The 16,444-nt window shown below is 44.9% G+C and overlaps 1 long non-coding RNA gene across 1 annotated transcript in view; it reads left to right on the top strand.

Moving 5' to 3' along the window:
* Positions 1-5,483: 5,483 nt before the first annotated feature.
* The window catches only part of LOC103350172 (uncharacterized), a 28,739-nt gene continuing 17,778 nt past the window's right edge, over positions 5,484-16,444 (top strand). The window contains exon 1 of the long non-coding RNA XR_518255.4: positions 5,484-6,013. This is a non-coding gene — a long non-coding RNA (uncharacterized lncRNA). The remainder of the gene's footprint in view (positions 6,014-16,444) is intronic.

Here is a 16,444-nt window from a genome sequence, read left to right as displayed (position 1 = left end):
AATTCTTTAAAAAAAAAAAAAGGTATTTATTTGAAAGGCATAATGACAGAGAGAGAGAGAGAGAGAGAGAGAGAGAGATCTTCCATCGGCTGATTCACTTTCTTTTTTTTTTTTAAAGATTTATTTATTTATTTGAAAGAGTTACACAGACAGAGGAGAGGCAGATAGAGAGAGAGAGGACTTCCATCGGATGGTGCACTCCCCAATTGGCCACTACGGCCAGAGCTGCGCCAGTCTAGCGCCAGGAGCCAGGAGCTTCCTCCAAGTCCCCCATGTGTGTGCAGGGGCCCAAGGACTTGGGCCATCTTCTACTGCTTTTCCAGGCCATAGCAGAGAGCTGGATCGGAAGTGGAGCAGCCAGGTCTCGAACCGGCACCAATATGGGATGCCGGTGCTTCAGGCCAGGGCTTTAACCTGCTACGCCACAGCGCCAGCCCCTGGTTCATTTTCCACATGGCTACAACAGCCCAAGCTGGGTCAAGCTGAAGCCAAGAGCCAGGACCGCCAGGATCTTCCACATCGCTGGCAGGGACCCAGGCACTTGGGCCACTCTTTGCTGCCTTCATAGGCACACTAGCAGGAAACTGAATCAGAAATGGAGAAGCCAGAACCCAGAACTCTGATGCAGAATACTGGTGTTCGGAGTCGCAGCTTTGATCTGCTGTGCTACAGTGCTGGCCCGCTCCCATGAATTCGTCATCCTTATGCACCATGGTGCCACAGTGCCCCAGTGGGGACAGCATGAAAGAACTGGGGCTGTGAAATCAGATGGGGATTGACACACAGCTCTGCTCACTTTCTACTACCCGTGGAAACACCAGCAATGGCATTTTGCTCACCTTTAACCCAGAGAGTAAATAAAGAATGAGAGGTCTATTGAGAATTAATGTGTATAACATTTGTAAAGAACACAGAACAATAGCTGGCACATCCTATAATCTCAGGGTCCTTTCCTCTCCCTTTCTTAACAAGCTCAAGCTCATTCCAATACGTGCAGCCTTGGACTGGCCCTTAAAGATCGTAGAGAAGGGGGGCTCACACTGCGGCGTAGCAGGTTAACACCCTGACCTGAGGCGCCAGCATCCCATATGGGTGATGGTTATAGTCCCGGCTGCTCCTCTTCCAACCCAGCTCTCGGCTATGGCCTGAGAAAGCAGTAGAAGATGGCCCAAGTGCTTGGACCCCTGCACCTGGGTGGGAGACCAGGAAGAAGATTCTGGCTCCTGGCTTCAGATCGGCGCAGCTCTGGCGGTTGCAGTCATCTGGGGAGTGAACCAGCGGACGGAAGACCTCTCTCTCTCTGCCTCTCCTCTCTTTGTGTAACTCAAATAAATAAATAAATCTTTTTAAAAAATCATAGAGAGAGAACCCATTGGGAAGAAAAAGCCTCAGAGACAAATCTTGCCTTATGTTAGGTGGTTGGGGTTTTTTTGTTTGTGTGGTTTTGTTTTTTTTTTTTTTTTTTTTTTTTTTTTTTTTTTTTTTTTTTTTTTTTTTTTGTATAGCAAAAAATCAGAACTCTAACCCAAATTGGCTGGAGTGGAAAAGAAAACATCTATTAATTTGGCAAAAAAATGAACAATACTCCCCCCACACACAAAATCTATCCTCTCCTTCCTCTTAGTAATAGATCTTGTCTCCAGTGAGTCCAAAGATTGTCATTGTCTCTTCCATACACACTCCAGAGATGAAATTTCCCAGCCTCCCCTGTACCACGGATTGCAAAGGAAGGAGAGCAATACAATTCTCTGGTCACATTCTTCAGAAAGAAGTTGATGGCTCTACCCATAGGTTAGGAAATGGGTCAGCTAGGAAGTCACTTTGAACCTAGAGATGGAATCACAATTTGTAGACGGCGGACAGTTCTGGAATGTGATGTGGGAGAGAAGTGAACTATTTTATTTCAGTCCCTTTGTTGTCGAGTTTCGGTTACAGCTTAGCTTTAACATTAACACAATTTATTTTAGGTGAGACTCGATGCTACGCTTCCCAGCCATGTCACCAAGGATCTCATTTCTTTCATTGTCTCTAGTCTGTCTCCAGGTATGTCTGTCTTACTGCAAGACTCTATGAATTCCATGTCCCCAGCTGATGCCGACTCCCACAGTCCTCACTACACCTGTTCCAGGGATTCCCACATTAGTAACAAAAATTGCTGCAATAAGTGCAGACCTCAAATCCTCATGTAACACTCTCAGAAAGGAGTGCTATTTTCTTTGATAAGCCCTGAAAATTGCAAGAAAAGAAGGGTACTAGCAAACTTAAATAGCATACTGTTGTTCATTCTTGTCTTTGAAAGTCTTGTTTAACTATTTAACTAGAACCACTAGATCAGGTTTACATGGAATACAATGGGCTTTAAACTTAAGCTCTAAGAGTCACAGAGTGTTCTTCCAGGACCCTCTCATGTTTCTACTGTGAGAAGCAGACACTTACCACATAATATCCTACCAGGACACAGCATGGAGTAAGCCAATTCCCCAAAATGAAACTGAGTGCTACTAGGAAATATGCTAGGAAGCTGAACAATGGCAGATGTCTACTGCAGCACCTATGCTGCTATCCCCACACTTGCTACTCCAGCCAGAACCTCTCTCCTTTGCCTCGGACAGTGCTGGAAGCAGAGCAAAGTGTGCAAGGTGCCAAGGATTCACAGTGCAAGAAGGCATTCATTGTCACGTGCTGACTCTGAACTTGCAGGACCCTGAGAGTGAGTGCCCCTGCAGAGTTTGTTCCCTATGTGCCTGCTTGCCTCACACAGTTCTGACCCTTAAACCTCAGGCCCATGGAATGGCCAAAAATCCACCATTGCATTCCACAAATTTCTCAAGCTCAACCTGATAAAAAGGGATCCTATCGTCTTCCACCCACCAACCTTATCCTCCTATAGTTCCCACTGCAAGGAATCCTGGGGATCAACACTGACATCACCCTCTTTCGTCCCCTCAGTTGATCACCTAGTCCTAACCACTCAACATCATGTGTATCTCCAGAATCTACCCACGTGGCCAAGCCCCACCACCCAGCCACCCTCATCTTTCCTCTGGACATAAGCAGCAGCCCTCTAACTGGTCTTCCCATTTCTAATATAGCTTCCCTTCAAAACCTTTTCCGTACCATAACCAGGATGATCTTCCCTACCTACCTTGGCTCACAGTCTGGCCTGCCTGCTTCTCCAGTCCTGCCTGGAGAATTATAATCAGGCCTGCCCACCACAGTGTAGCTCTATGGGTCTTTTCTTAATTCCTCAGCCCCTCTGCACTGCCAGGCCTTCTCAACATGGTTTCCTCCTCTCACTCACACCCCATAATTAATTTATTCTTTGGGTATTAGCTGGAACTTCATTTCCTCTAAAAGGCCTTTCTGATCCATAAACTAGGTGAGCCCTCCCGCCACCCTTATTCCCATAACATAGAATTCTACTTTTAAAACACTTGTCAGATACCAAAAATAGCAACAACAACAAACTCTTTACACTGATTGGCTGCAAGCTCTTTACATTTTAAATTTCATATAATTTGGACCAGTGTTTGGGGTCAAGTCAGTCCTGTAACTCTCCAAATTATCACTCTGGCTTCATTCAACTGGCACCTAGAATGTGCCAGTGCTTTGGTAGGCATTCAACCTGAAGAGACTAGGGAGGCTTGAGCCACACATTCAGGGTGCTAAGAGACACTGGCTCCCTCACCTACAAAATCGGGCTATGTGCTGCAGCGTTTATGATGGTCATTTCATTTGTGATGGCTATTTGCAAGCAAGCTCAGAATCTTCTCGTACTACAGTAGGCTTCCCGCCTCAGGCAAGGGGCTCTCAGCGTTCAGCATTCTGCCCCAGGACTGCTTCCAGGGTTTCCATGATCTATTTCATCTGCGTGGGTAAGCCCAGCCCAGAAGGCAGGGGCATCGACCGAGAACCTCCAGGACTGCTCTTTTTTTTTTTTTTTTTTTTTTTTTTTTTTTTGACAGGCAGAGTTAGACAGTGAGAGAGAGACAGAGAGAAAGTTCTTCCCTTCTGTTGGTTCACTGCCCTAAATGCCCTAATGGCCGCTAGGGCCGGTGCACTGCGCTGATCCAAAGCCAGGAGCCAGGTGCTTCCTCCTGGTCTCCCATGCGGGTGCAGGGCCCAGGTGCACAGCAGAGAGCTGGACTGGAAGAGGAGCAATCGGCGCCCCGACCGGGACTAGAACCCCTAGAACCCGGAGTGCCAGCACCGCAGGCGGAGGATTAGCCTAGTGAGCTGCAGCGCCAGCCCAGGATTGCTCTTCATCCACAGGGCATGGTAGCTGGTAGGAAAAATGCCCAGCCTGCCACTCTCTCAGAAACAGAAATGAACTCCCATTACCTACAGCAGGGACCTCAAAAACACAAAGTTGTATAGCCTTTTCCTCCTTCCTGGTCCCTAAATCCTTGCTTCAAGCTGAGCTTTGAGAGGACCCCGAAATAATCCACCAAATTCACACGGTTATTGCAAAGATTAATGAGGGCAACATGAGTAAAATTCTTCACATGTTTCTTAGCACACTGGCAATGTTTAATAAGTCGTAGTTATTAATGTTGGCCATCTCATGCTTGGTGGAGGAAACAGACAAGTATAATTCAATGAGACAAATGCCATCATGGAAGAAGAAAGGAGTGGAAAGTGCAGAATTAAAACAGGTGGAAGAGCCCTCACGTTGGAGGCAGCAGGTACGGTGAGCTTTCTATAAGGTCCGCACATCAGGAGAGAAAGTCCCCAGCAAGGGACACAGGGACAGTGAAAATGAGGACTAGACAGCTGGTGGCGGGCGATGGGGAGCAGAGCGGCTCTGTGTTACTGGGGCGAACAGGCAGGCTTTCCAAGGGGTGGGAAGCGCGGGCACAGTCAGTGGTAGCGTCTCAGGCCCCCCGCGAAGGAGAAGGGTGAAGTCCGAGGTCCCTGCTGCTGGGGAAGCTGTTCCACAGGCCCAGCAGAAAGGAAGACACAGCACGGGCGCCCCTCTCCCCGCCCCTGTTTATTTGCACTCTCCTGGGCTGGACAGAACTGAGGGCTAACTCGGAGCCCGCCCCCTTCAGCACCCTGTGGAGCGTGGAGCGGGGGAAGCAGGGAACACCCCTGTCAAGTGCCAGATGTTCGGCAGGGGCCTAGGGGCTGCTAGGGGCTTTGGGGGTGAAACAGGAAACTCCTCTGGGGCAGGAAGGCTGGAAAGGCAGAGTTTTGCTGAGTGAAAGACAAGTGGCTCCTGAGCAGGGGTGGGTACTGAGATGGTACACAGAGAGGGACCCAGCGAGGGGCTGCTCCCAGCTTAACTCCTGCCTGGCTGTGCGGCCCCCACACAGCTCCTTCTGTTTTGGAGTGTGCCCTCCAGTTCGGAGGTTCGAGGTCCCCGCGAGGCAGTACGCGACCCTTACCGTAAAGGTTGGGAAGTGACTTTGTAATCACCTGGAATGAGTAGACAGAAGGAATGAACAAAGAATGTTAGCGCTTGCTCCAGGTGAGGGCCACCTGCCTGGCTTTCAGCAGATAATGATGCCTTTAATTACAGAACAAACAGAACAAAGGATCCACTGGGGAGGTGAGAGGGAGAGTCAAACTGACTACTTAGAAACGCTGCTTGGGTTTTCACTTCCACCTGCTTGCTTCAGTTACAAATTAGGAGCAGGGGGCTTTAATACAATTTTGGTCAACATTTTCCTAGCGTCATATCCCACTCCGCAACAACTCCAGCCATGGTGACAGAGCCACTCCGCACTCCCCCAGCATGCCCCTGTTGCCCCTTTGTTTTGTCATTGTTGGTGCTGCTCAGTCATTCACTCAGCAAGCATTTCCAGGGCTCCTTCTCTGACCTGGACTCTGGGCAGTGAGAAGACACAGCCCTTGCTCTCCTTAGACAGGTGGTCTAGGGTTAGCTCCACGAACCAGCCAACGTCAACCAGAAAACGACACAAGGAACTGGAAACTTCAGAGGTGCTGCCTGCTACAGAGGGAGGGACAGTGCTCCAGAGAGGAATCCAGAAGAAATCACTCTAATCGTGAGGTGAGTATGGTTACCTTTTAAGGAAAAGAAGTCTATTCTGCGCTACAGGGCTAATGCTAAGTCAATGAACTCTCTGTATCCCCCTAGACAAGACAGTCACTCCTCCCTCTGGGATATATAGTTGTTGTGGGTTTGTTTGTTTGTTTTATGGACACTAACACAGGAGCACTGTGTTACTATCTTTAGCTGTATTCCACTCTGTCTCCCCACAAAGGGTGAGCTCAGATAGTAAAGGCCTGTATCACTCATTTCTGCAGCTCCCACACTCTGCCAGAATCAAAAAGGATGTGGGAAACCTGAGCACATAGAAATGTAGATCTACTTAAAGTCAAGGTATTTTTTTAAGTGAGTAGTTTATTTCACAATTACCAATCCAAATGATGTGAGGGGTCATGCTTTTTTTTTCTTAATAAAACAAATACTTTTACAATGAGTTTGCATAGATATATTATACAATTAGTAAAAATACACCACATAGGAATATTCTAGAGCTGTCATTCAAGTAACGGATCATAAAAGTCCTTTGCTGGATTTTAAAGACATTCATCCGCAATTTGTTCATAAACCCACAGTCTGGCTGTCAAAGCGACTGGAGCAGTGAGGGTTCTTATTTCAAATATGCATTTTTATGATGTGGTCTACCTATGTGGGCAGGAACACTTAGGGAAAGGCAGGTGGGTTTCTGAGCATTGAAGCAGAAATAAAAAGAACCTGCTGAAACTGTATCTGTAAGAAGAGGTAAACATGTCTGTTGCCTTTCATGGGGTAAAGTTGTTAAAAAAAAAAAAAAAAAAAAAGGCAGGGCCGGAAGGACTTGATTTGGTTTCATTGGCCTCCACCCCTCTGCCTGGAACATCTTTGCTGCCATCAAAACCTTGTGCATCCTTCCAGCCCCATCTCAAACACAACCTGGTTTATTTTACCAATGGTAAATGGTAAATGACTGAAATCTGCCCGAGGCATAGAACACTGGCAATGGCAAAACAGGAGAGGGGCAGGCCTCTGCCCACCTCTCCTGCATTCTTCCCTCCACACCAGGGGTGTCCAAAGTGCACAGGGGCCCTGGGTGTCTGGGCATGGTTATCTGCCCTCCCTTCCCCCTTTCTGGAGAAGTCTTAATTCCCATTAACACCCAAAGGCTGTAGAAAATCCTGTCATTTAGCTGCAATTTAGAAACCAACTACTTTTTATTTAATGACGCATTTTCCACCTCATGTAAGTACTGTTCCCCAAAACACCCATTAACTTCCCCACGAGTTGTTCTAGAATACACAGTTGGGGTATCTCTGCCATGATCACTCTGCTTGGCCTCCTCCTCTTCTGATCGCAGGGAGGAACCAGACAGTTATTGCTTAGGTGAAATGCTGAGATACCATCTCGTTTCATAGCTTGTACGACAACTCTATTTTCAACTAAAACAAGAATGCTAGCCAACAAGAAAAGCAGCCAAAGGAATGAAAAGGCGAGAGGGAAACCATCCGGAACGTATGGAAAGGGATAGGGGTCTCCCTGAGCACTCAGAGCAATGCAAAGTGAAACAGGAAAGGTGCTTTTTATGAATCGATTTGTCAAAGGTATTTACGGCGTCACACTAAACTTTCTGGAGATTTTGTCTCCTTTTTTCTATTTTCCAAATATATTCAATTTCACTTGAAAATATAATCATGGAAATTCTGTTTCAAAGCTAAGGCCTTATTACAAAATTGCATTTTAAAACTGGGAAAATGTGACTGAGCATTTTTTAAACTGAGGAATTGTTACTTTTAAAATCTTTCCAACCGGTTGCTCCCTTAAATCAGCTCATTGGTTCACCCTCACGGGTCTAGAGTCACTTGCTTTTCTGTGTTGCCGAGTGTCGACGTCTACTCTGAGTTGCTCACTTAGTGTCAAAGCCTGGCCCATGGACTAAGACCCACACAATCCTAATACTTGGAAATGCAGAAACTCCACTGTAGAAGCTGTGGGGACCACCCTGAGAGGTTCCACAGAGAAGCAAAATCAAGACAGAGGCAGCAGCAAGGAGTTCTGGGAAACTTAAAAGCGTTGTAGGAGAAGGTTTGTCTGTTACTATAAGGAAATGCTCGGGCCTGGGAACTTTATAAGGAAAAGCAAGTTCAGGAGGCCGGTGCCACTGGCTATGGTGAGGGTCCCTCTGGCTGACGCATGTTATGGCAAAAAGCCATCAAAGAGCTGGAATGCACGCAAAAGGAAGAGACCCCAGGCTGGGACAGGAAGCCGGAGAGTGGATCAGGGCTTAGGCTTGCTTTATTACAGCAACCCTCTTGTAAGAAATCACCAAGATCCCATGATAATGACCTCAATTCCTTCCAAGGGCTGCACCCTCAGTGACTTGATTACTTCCCAGCAAGCCCCACCTCTTACAAGTTCCACCATCTCCCGGCACTACTGTACTGAGGATGCAATTTCCACACACGACTCTAGAGGAACGCACCAACCCTCTCCAAACCACAGCAGACCTTGTACTCGATCCAACAAACCTGGCCTGGAATCCCGGCTCTCCCTCTTTCTGCAGTGGCCCTAAGGGAGCACCACACTTTCTCTGAACATGATTTCTTTCTTTTGAAAAGAGAGTAGCCAGAGGAAGCAATTACAGGATGGTCAGGAGGCCTGAACCAAATGGAGTAACTCAATTCAGGTGTTGGCTTGGGCGTCCGTTCCTGGAGAGATTGAGAAAGAATTTCCTGGGTCCCCAAATATAAACTTTCTGAAAGTGTGAAGTCCCCTACAAACCTCTGCAAATTCCAGACGCTTCCCTGACTTGCTTGTCCACATAAGCCCTATTTAAAATTTGCTGTCTCAGTCTTACCGTGTGGAGTCAGATATGAAGCTCAGGCCCTTTTGCAATTTCCAATACTTTTTAATAACAAGAGAACAATAATGTCATCACATGTTGTTTCCGAATAGAGCAGTGCTTACTGACATTTTGGAGACAGGGCTTACGTCTGAGATACAAATAGCCTCACAGTGGAATTCGGGCTCCTCCGCGCCCTTTGACCTTCCTCCATGCCACGCTGGCCTCGTCTGCTCCACCTTGCTGGCTGTTCCTCCCCTATTGCACTTGCTTTCCCATCTCCTGTTCTAGATATAAAGAAAAAAAAAACCTCTCAGGCAGAGAAGCCTGACTCTTCTTTTGCTGCTGAGACCTTCATTGCCAAATAGCTTATCAAGGTATTTTCATAAAGAAAGATAACTAACTCCCTGAGAGGAATCCTGGCAGTAGTTCTTGATCTGAAAAAATTGGTTTTCATTTCATTTCACACATACATGGAGGTAGCTGTGTGACCTGTGGACATTACTTAAACTTACTGTGTTCATATTTTTGTGTAAAATTAAGATTGTAATAGTATTGCACTTACAGAGTGGTATGGGAATTAAATTACTGATATCGGTGAAAAAAAAATTAGAACATTGCTTGACAGGGGATAAGGTCTCAGTAAATATTAATTATTCACTTTCACTACACATGTCTTGGATTCAGATCCCAGCTCTTAAACTCATTTGTAGTTTGGTCTTGGACAAGTTGCTTGAACCCTCTGAGTTGTGGTGTCCCTGTCTAATAAATGGGAGTGAAAATTAAACCAACCTTACAGAGCTGAGAAGATTCAGAGACATAATACCTTGGAAAAATTCTACCTGCCTAATACACAGTACATGCTCAATAAATTTGATAGTGGTAGTGGTGACCAGTAGCATAAATGCTTGTTTAAATGGTGGGGATCCCATTCAATGTTACTCATTTGGGGAGCAGTATACTTATCCCACTCCTGTTAGCAAGAAATCTTTGGAACAGCATGAGAATATCAGTTACCCACAAACTCATCAACAGCAAGGATTGCAGCTAAGATTTTGATGTCTTTATTTTATTTTTGTGTCACTGAGATTATGTTATATAGACAATGTGTATCTTCTTTCGCACTTTTACACTTCACATGACATTAAATGTTTGTTCTCATGCCTTTAAATTTTTATATACTTTGTTTTAACAATCACATAATATTCTATTGTAAAGATCTTCCATAATTTATTTAACAGTCCTCCCCTTGCTGGACATTTAGGTTGTTTACAATTCTTGGTTATTGTAAGTAACACTACAAGAACTGTTTTTGTCCAGCAGTCTGAGCCTGTGTGTTGGATTATTTCCTTTGACTAAATCCCTAGCTAGAGAATTACTAGGCCAGAAACTATGAACTCATGACACATAGCACCATATTGCTCTCCAGATCTCTCACGTAACTGAAGACGATAATCCTCCCCCTGGGACCTGAACCACTCCGATCTTTCTATCACTCCTCATGTGACTCAGCACCCCGGGCTCCCGCCGTTCTCACCGTGTTTTCTCCAGAATGAAAGCCCACACTCCCAAGCCAGCATTCAAAGCTCTTCTAACCCAGCCAACTTTATCTCTGCCTCCTTCACGTCTGCTGGACCACACCTCACTTTCCAACCACTTCCTTCTGCTCAGCCACTGCTTCCTTCCTACACCTTTTTCCTATACTCTGTCACTCGTGCCTTTCACACTCTTGCTGCCTAGGAAATCAATCTCCTCTTTCAAGACAAGGCTCCAGTGCCACCTCTTCTGTGAAGCCTCCTGGATTTCTGCTGTCCCTGCCCTAGGAAGAGCTAACTGATCGGTGCCCCCCTACTCTGCTGCTATCACCCACAACAGCAGTTCAGGGCCCCACCATGAAACAGATGACCTACTCAAATTTGGATAATTCAAGGAAAATACAGTAAAGGATGATTTATGAAGATGAGCAGAATGTGGACAAAGTACAAAAAATGGTATGGTACCCAAGGGCTAGTAAGTCTTGTCACATTCCCACACGATGGAAGGTTGAAGACAGCATGGCTTACTCGGACTAGAAGGACCATGATGGAGAGCCCCACCTTGGGAGGTGCTTGGACTTCCATCAGAGGAAGTCCTTTCAAAGTCAGCCCCAGGTAACTCCACAAGGGAAGACCCAGAGGACGAAATACCTTGACTTCATGGTCTGCTTGCGTTTCCATCTCCTGCCTGGATTCTCATTAGCAGAACCCATCTAGAGCCAGTGCAGGTCAGCCTCCGGGGCCCAAAGCATGGAAGAGAAGGAAGGGTACAGAGCAGATCTGAGGGCCAAGTGGAAGACCCATCTCCTGCTGTCCCAGCTGACTGCCCTGTGTGGGTGTTGTCGGGCATGTGTCCCCCGCTGCAGCCAACACTGGTTGTCTTGCCACCAAACCAGCTTGCCCACTGTAGCATCACCAGGCTCTCCTTCTCAGCATATGCTGCAGTGCCTGTCCAGCCCCCTCCGCTACCGTCAGAGCCCAAAACACGTGGACAGGGCTCTTCAGAGCTTCCATGAGCAATGCCTCTGACCAAAAAACGAAGCATGCATTCCAAAGTTTTTGCACTCAACTAGTCATCTCTGAATTGTATGCTTCCACGAGGTTTTTGAGGTCACTCTGTGTTAACACAACTAATGCTCCTGCTGACTTGGCTCTTGCCTCCCTCCATACCACCTGTCCCTTGGCTTCTCCTTCACAACCCAGCCACAGCAGCAACATGTCCTCCCTAAACAGAATTCCCTCTACACTTTCACACCGAACCACTTTCCCTATGGAAACTTTCTCCTTGCTCTCCAGGACAACTCTAGGGCTCCATCTACTCTGAGACTTTCTTTGCCTCCTCCATACAGACTCGGGACCTCTTTCTCCAAAGCTCATTCTGCAGCTTGTATTTTATGGTACTTCTCTTTCTAGATGTTTACAACTCTGTCTCCCCAAATAAACTGTGAGCTCCTTTAGTGTAGGGACTATGTCTTACTTCATCTATTTCCCCAGTACCTAGCAAATTCTCTGGTAAGTAATAGACCTTGGATATTAAATTAGTGAATGGCTCATTAAATCAAATAGAGATAGTTGTCATTACTGTGGATTCTTCATTTTATGTGTGAGTTTGTGTTTAGTGCTTGCTCTCTCTGCACTTCTGGGGTATGAGTGTATGGCAAAGGGCCACAGCTTGTGCCCTGAGCATCTCTCTGCATCAGCTGGTACTGGGCTCCCTCTGCACTTGGTAGAACCTCTGTGTGAACTCAGGCATGCTTGGGAGGTCACGGAGGAGACTGTGCACACTGAGCCTGCCCATTGCACAGCCATTTGACAGATGGACCCTGTTAACAGGTAACTTGCCACAAGCCCTTAGGAGCTCTTGTGTCTGCTTCCGAAATCCATTCTGGAGCAAAAATCTATTTTATTAGCTGAAGACAGAATAGACCAATTCCAAATATTTGGAAAAGCTTAATCTTGCAAATTAGCTAGCTATCCTTTGGCCACATGGTGGCCACTTGTGTGGGAGGGAAGCCTGCCCATCTCAGGACAGACCTTGCTCTGTTTCTTGAGAAAACACAATAAAACACCCTTCCCCTTTCATCCACATCTGGCGGCTGCAAAAACAGTGACCCATGGAATTCACATTTTCATACTTGACTATGGCAGGCCAGCGTCCAGAGGTTACTCTCACTGTGTTTAAAAAAGAGCAAAGCTATCAGGATAAGAAGGCTTCTGATGGAGTGCTGACCGAGCAAACATGCAGACGTTTCTGTTTCCCCAAATTAGAGAGGGAGCCTGTGATAAGATTCCTTTTCATTGATTTCTCCTCATCAAATTCTTTCCCATTGTCTTGTGTTATTATTAAAAGCCCTGAGACTCAGCCTTATAAACAAAGTCCTAGGGAATATCTGAACTCTGAAACTGTCAAAAAGCTTCAAGGAAATGGTATTGTACCTATAACAAGGTTACTATGCCACATGAAATGATGGATTTTTCTTGCCATCAATGTATTTATTTTTATAGAAAACTTTTATTTAATAAATATAAATTTCATAGGTATGACTTTTGGATTATAGCAGTTCCCCCCCCCATAACTACCCTCCCACCCCCAAACCATCTCTCCTCCTACTCCCTCTCCCATCCCATTCTTCATTAAGATTCAATTTTAATCATCTTTATATACAGAAGATCAACTCTAAGTAAGTACTAAGATACTAAGTAAATATTTCAACAGTTTGCACCCACACAGACACACAAAGTATAAAGAACTATTTGAAGACTAGCTTTACCACTAATTCTCATAGTACAACACATTAAGGACAGAGGTCCTATATGGGAAGCAAGTGCACAGTGACTCCTGTTGTTGATTTAACAATTTTGCTCTTATTTATGACATCAGTGATCACCCAAGGCTCTTGTAATGAGCTGCCAAGGCTATGGAAGCCTCTTGAGTCCACAAATCCCAATATTATTTAGACAGGGCATAAACAAAGTGGAAGTTCTCTCCTCCCTTCAGAGAAAGATACCTCCTTCTTTGATCTGCCATCATTTTAGACTGCAGTTCTATTTGTCCATTGTGGTTATTTTACAAACTGAGTGCTGATTGTCCACTCATCCTCACTGAATAAACAAGAATGGACTAGGGAGTAGAGAAAATCCCTTCCAAGAGTGTCAGATTCAAAGCATGTAGATCCCATGATAAAACATGGATGTTAATATAAGTAGGGCTCAGCAAAAAAGTTATGAGGACAAATAAGGCAGAGCCCAGGCAGAAGTGATGAGGGAGAAGGTTCGGAGAGACCAGCAGAAGGAACACTGAGGGCCAAGCCTTCTCTTTTTTTCATTTTTTTAAGTTTTTATTTAAAATAAAAATGAAACAAAAAGATTACTAAACTGATCCTCTGTAAAAAAAAAAAAAAAAAAAAAAGAAATTATCAATTCCCAACTTGACTCTCACTGGGATTAAACATGACAATAGGTCTGCTCTGATTTCATCATCATTTAAAAAAATCATCTATTATTTTTCACTTTATGTTTCTGTGTGGGAGCAAACTGTTGAAATCCATACTTAATGTATACTAAGCTGATCTTCTGTATATTAAGATAATCGAAAATGAATCTTGATGTGAATGGAAGGGGAAAGGGAGTGGGAAAGGGGAGGGTTGTGGGTGGGAGGGACGGTATGGGGGGGAAGCCATTGTAATCCATAAGTCGTACTTTGGAAATTTATATGCATTAAATAAAAGTTAAAAAAAATGTAAAAACAAAAATAAATAAATAAATAAATAAATAAATCTTTTAAAAATAAAAAAAAGATGTAAAAAATTAATGATAATGCTATATATAGTGAAAATTTGCATTAATTTGGACAGCAATATAAAAAGGCTTAGAAAGCTTTGGATAAACTAGAATTGGACTAATACTTTATTTTTCTATTAAAAAAAACAGGTGATTGCTTCTTAAAAGCAATAACTTGTAAGTAAAGACTTGAAAGTGCAGCACCAGCATCTCATATGGTGCACTGGTTCAAGTCCCAGCTGCTCCACTTGTGATCTGGCTCCCTGCTATTGCACCTGAGAACTAGCAGAAGATGCCCAAGTGTACCTGGAAGAAGCTCCTGGTTCCTGGCTTCAGCATGGCCCAGTCCTGGCCATTGAAGCCATTAGGGGAGTGATAGAGTAGATGGAAGATCTCTCTCTCTATCTATCTCTATCTCTATCTCTATCTCTATCTCTATCTCTATCTCTCTCTGTCTCATTCTCTGTGTGTGTGTGTAACTCTGACTTTCAAATCAATAAAATAAAAATTAAAAAAAAAAAAAGTACAACAGGAGAAACCCCAGCAAAGGCTCAGGTGCAGTGATCTCTGGGTATGTAAGGCTATAGGTTGTGTGGTGAGGCTGCAGAGGTTGAAAGGGATCTGTGTGCCATGCTAAGGAGCTAAGACTTATTTCCTTTTCACAAGTCAGAGCCATCACAGGGTTGAATGCCTAGACAACCTGCTTGCTTTGTGGCTTAGAAATATCTGGTTATGGTGAGTCATAGAGAACAGGATGCTGTTCAGGACAGCAAGGAGAGTGATGGTTTTCCCAGTTACGAGCCTTTGGAGCACACAGAGTTTTCCACACCTTTGTAAAATCATGGGGCAAAACAGTGCCTGTTACAGGGGCTCTAACAAAATGTTTGGTGAATGAATGCATCAGTGACTCAACAAATTAATTTCTCCCAGTTTTATATTAACCCAAGCTACAGTTACTGCTGAAGGGGCCGCACTGTAGCACCACTACCAGTCCTGGCTGCTCTGCTTCTGATTCAGCTTCCTGTTAATGAGCCTGGGAAAACAGTGGAATATGGGCCCAGTGCTAGGGCCCCTGACACCCGTATCAGAGACCCAGGTGACATTCCTGGCTCTTGGCTTCAGTCTGCCCCAGCTCTGTCCTGCAGCTATCTAGGGAGTGAACCAGTGAATGGAAGAATGGAATCTTTCTCTCTCTCTCTCTCTCTCTCTCTCTCTCTCTCTCTCTCTCTCTCTCTCGGTGTGTGTGTGTGTGTGTGTGATTTAGTAGCTCTGCCTTTCAAATAAATAAATACAAGTTTTAAAAAAAATACTGCTCAACTTAGTTTCTATCCTCATCTACTGTTTGATTACCTCTTCAATGCTGTCAGCCAGTTCACGCCACACACATGACAGCAGACAAGAGTGATAAGAGGTGCTGTTCTCAGACCGCCCCCGCCCCAGTTACTTAAAGCGCTTCCTTTCCTCAGTGCCCCTGTCCAGGCTACTAGTCTGCTTGGACACTCTCCTCACTGACTCGGACAGGTTTACTGAGGTACCACCCCTTCTGAAACTTATCTATTGAAGCTGATTATCATCTCTTCTGCTATTGGATAAAGCCTATTACTTAACTTATCATATTCTGTTATATTCACTTGAATGACTGTCCTGCTTCTCTGCAGATGAGAACCATAAACCAATGCATCTGGGGTTCTGCTTCATCAATGATTAGCAAATGCTTAAGGCTACAAAAGGGCCTTCAAAGGTGTTTTCTGGAAGGAAGTTTTACAAGCCAATTTTATTTATATGTGATTTAGTTATTTTTAGCCCTGGTTGTTGTTGAGATTATCCACATTTTTTAATTTTTTAAATTTTTTGTGATTTAATATTTTGGTATATTCACTTCATTTGTAGATATACATATTTTTGAAGATTTATTTGTTTGAAAGTTAGAGTTACACAGAGAGAAGGAGAGGTGGGGAGGGGAGGTCTTCTATCTGCTGCTTCACTTCCCAATTGGCTGCAACAGCCCAGAGCTGTGCCGATCTGAAACCAGGAGCCAGGAGCTTCTTCCAGTTCTCCCACATGGGTGCAGGGGTCCAAGCACTTAGGCCATCTTCTACTGCTATCCCAGGCCATAGCAGCAAGCTGGCTCAAAAGCAGAGCAGCCAGGACTCAAACCAGTGCCTATATGGGATGCTGGCACTGCAGATGTTGGCTTTACCTACTATGTCACAGCACCAGCCCCTACATATTATTTTTTTTCTTGAGAACTGGGCTATCAGTATCATCTAATGTAGGATTCATGATAATTATCATAAAGTGAGG

Source organism: Oryctolagus cuniculus, chromosome 7 (genome assembly GCF_964237555.1).
Source record: "Oryctolagus cuniculus chromosome 7, mOryCun1.1, whole genome shotgun sequence".
Lineage (NCBI taxonomy): Eukaryota > Metazoa > Chordata > Mammalia > Lagomorpha > Leporidae > Oryctolagus > Oryctolagus cuniculus.
This window is presented reverse-complemented; position numbering and strand designations above follow the sequence as displayed.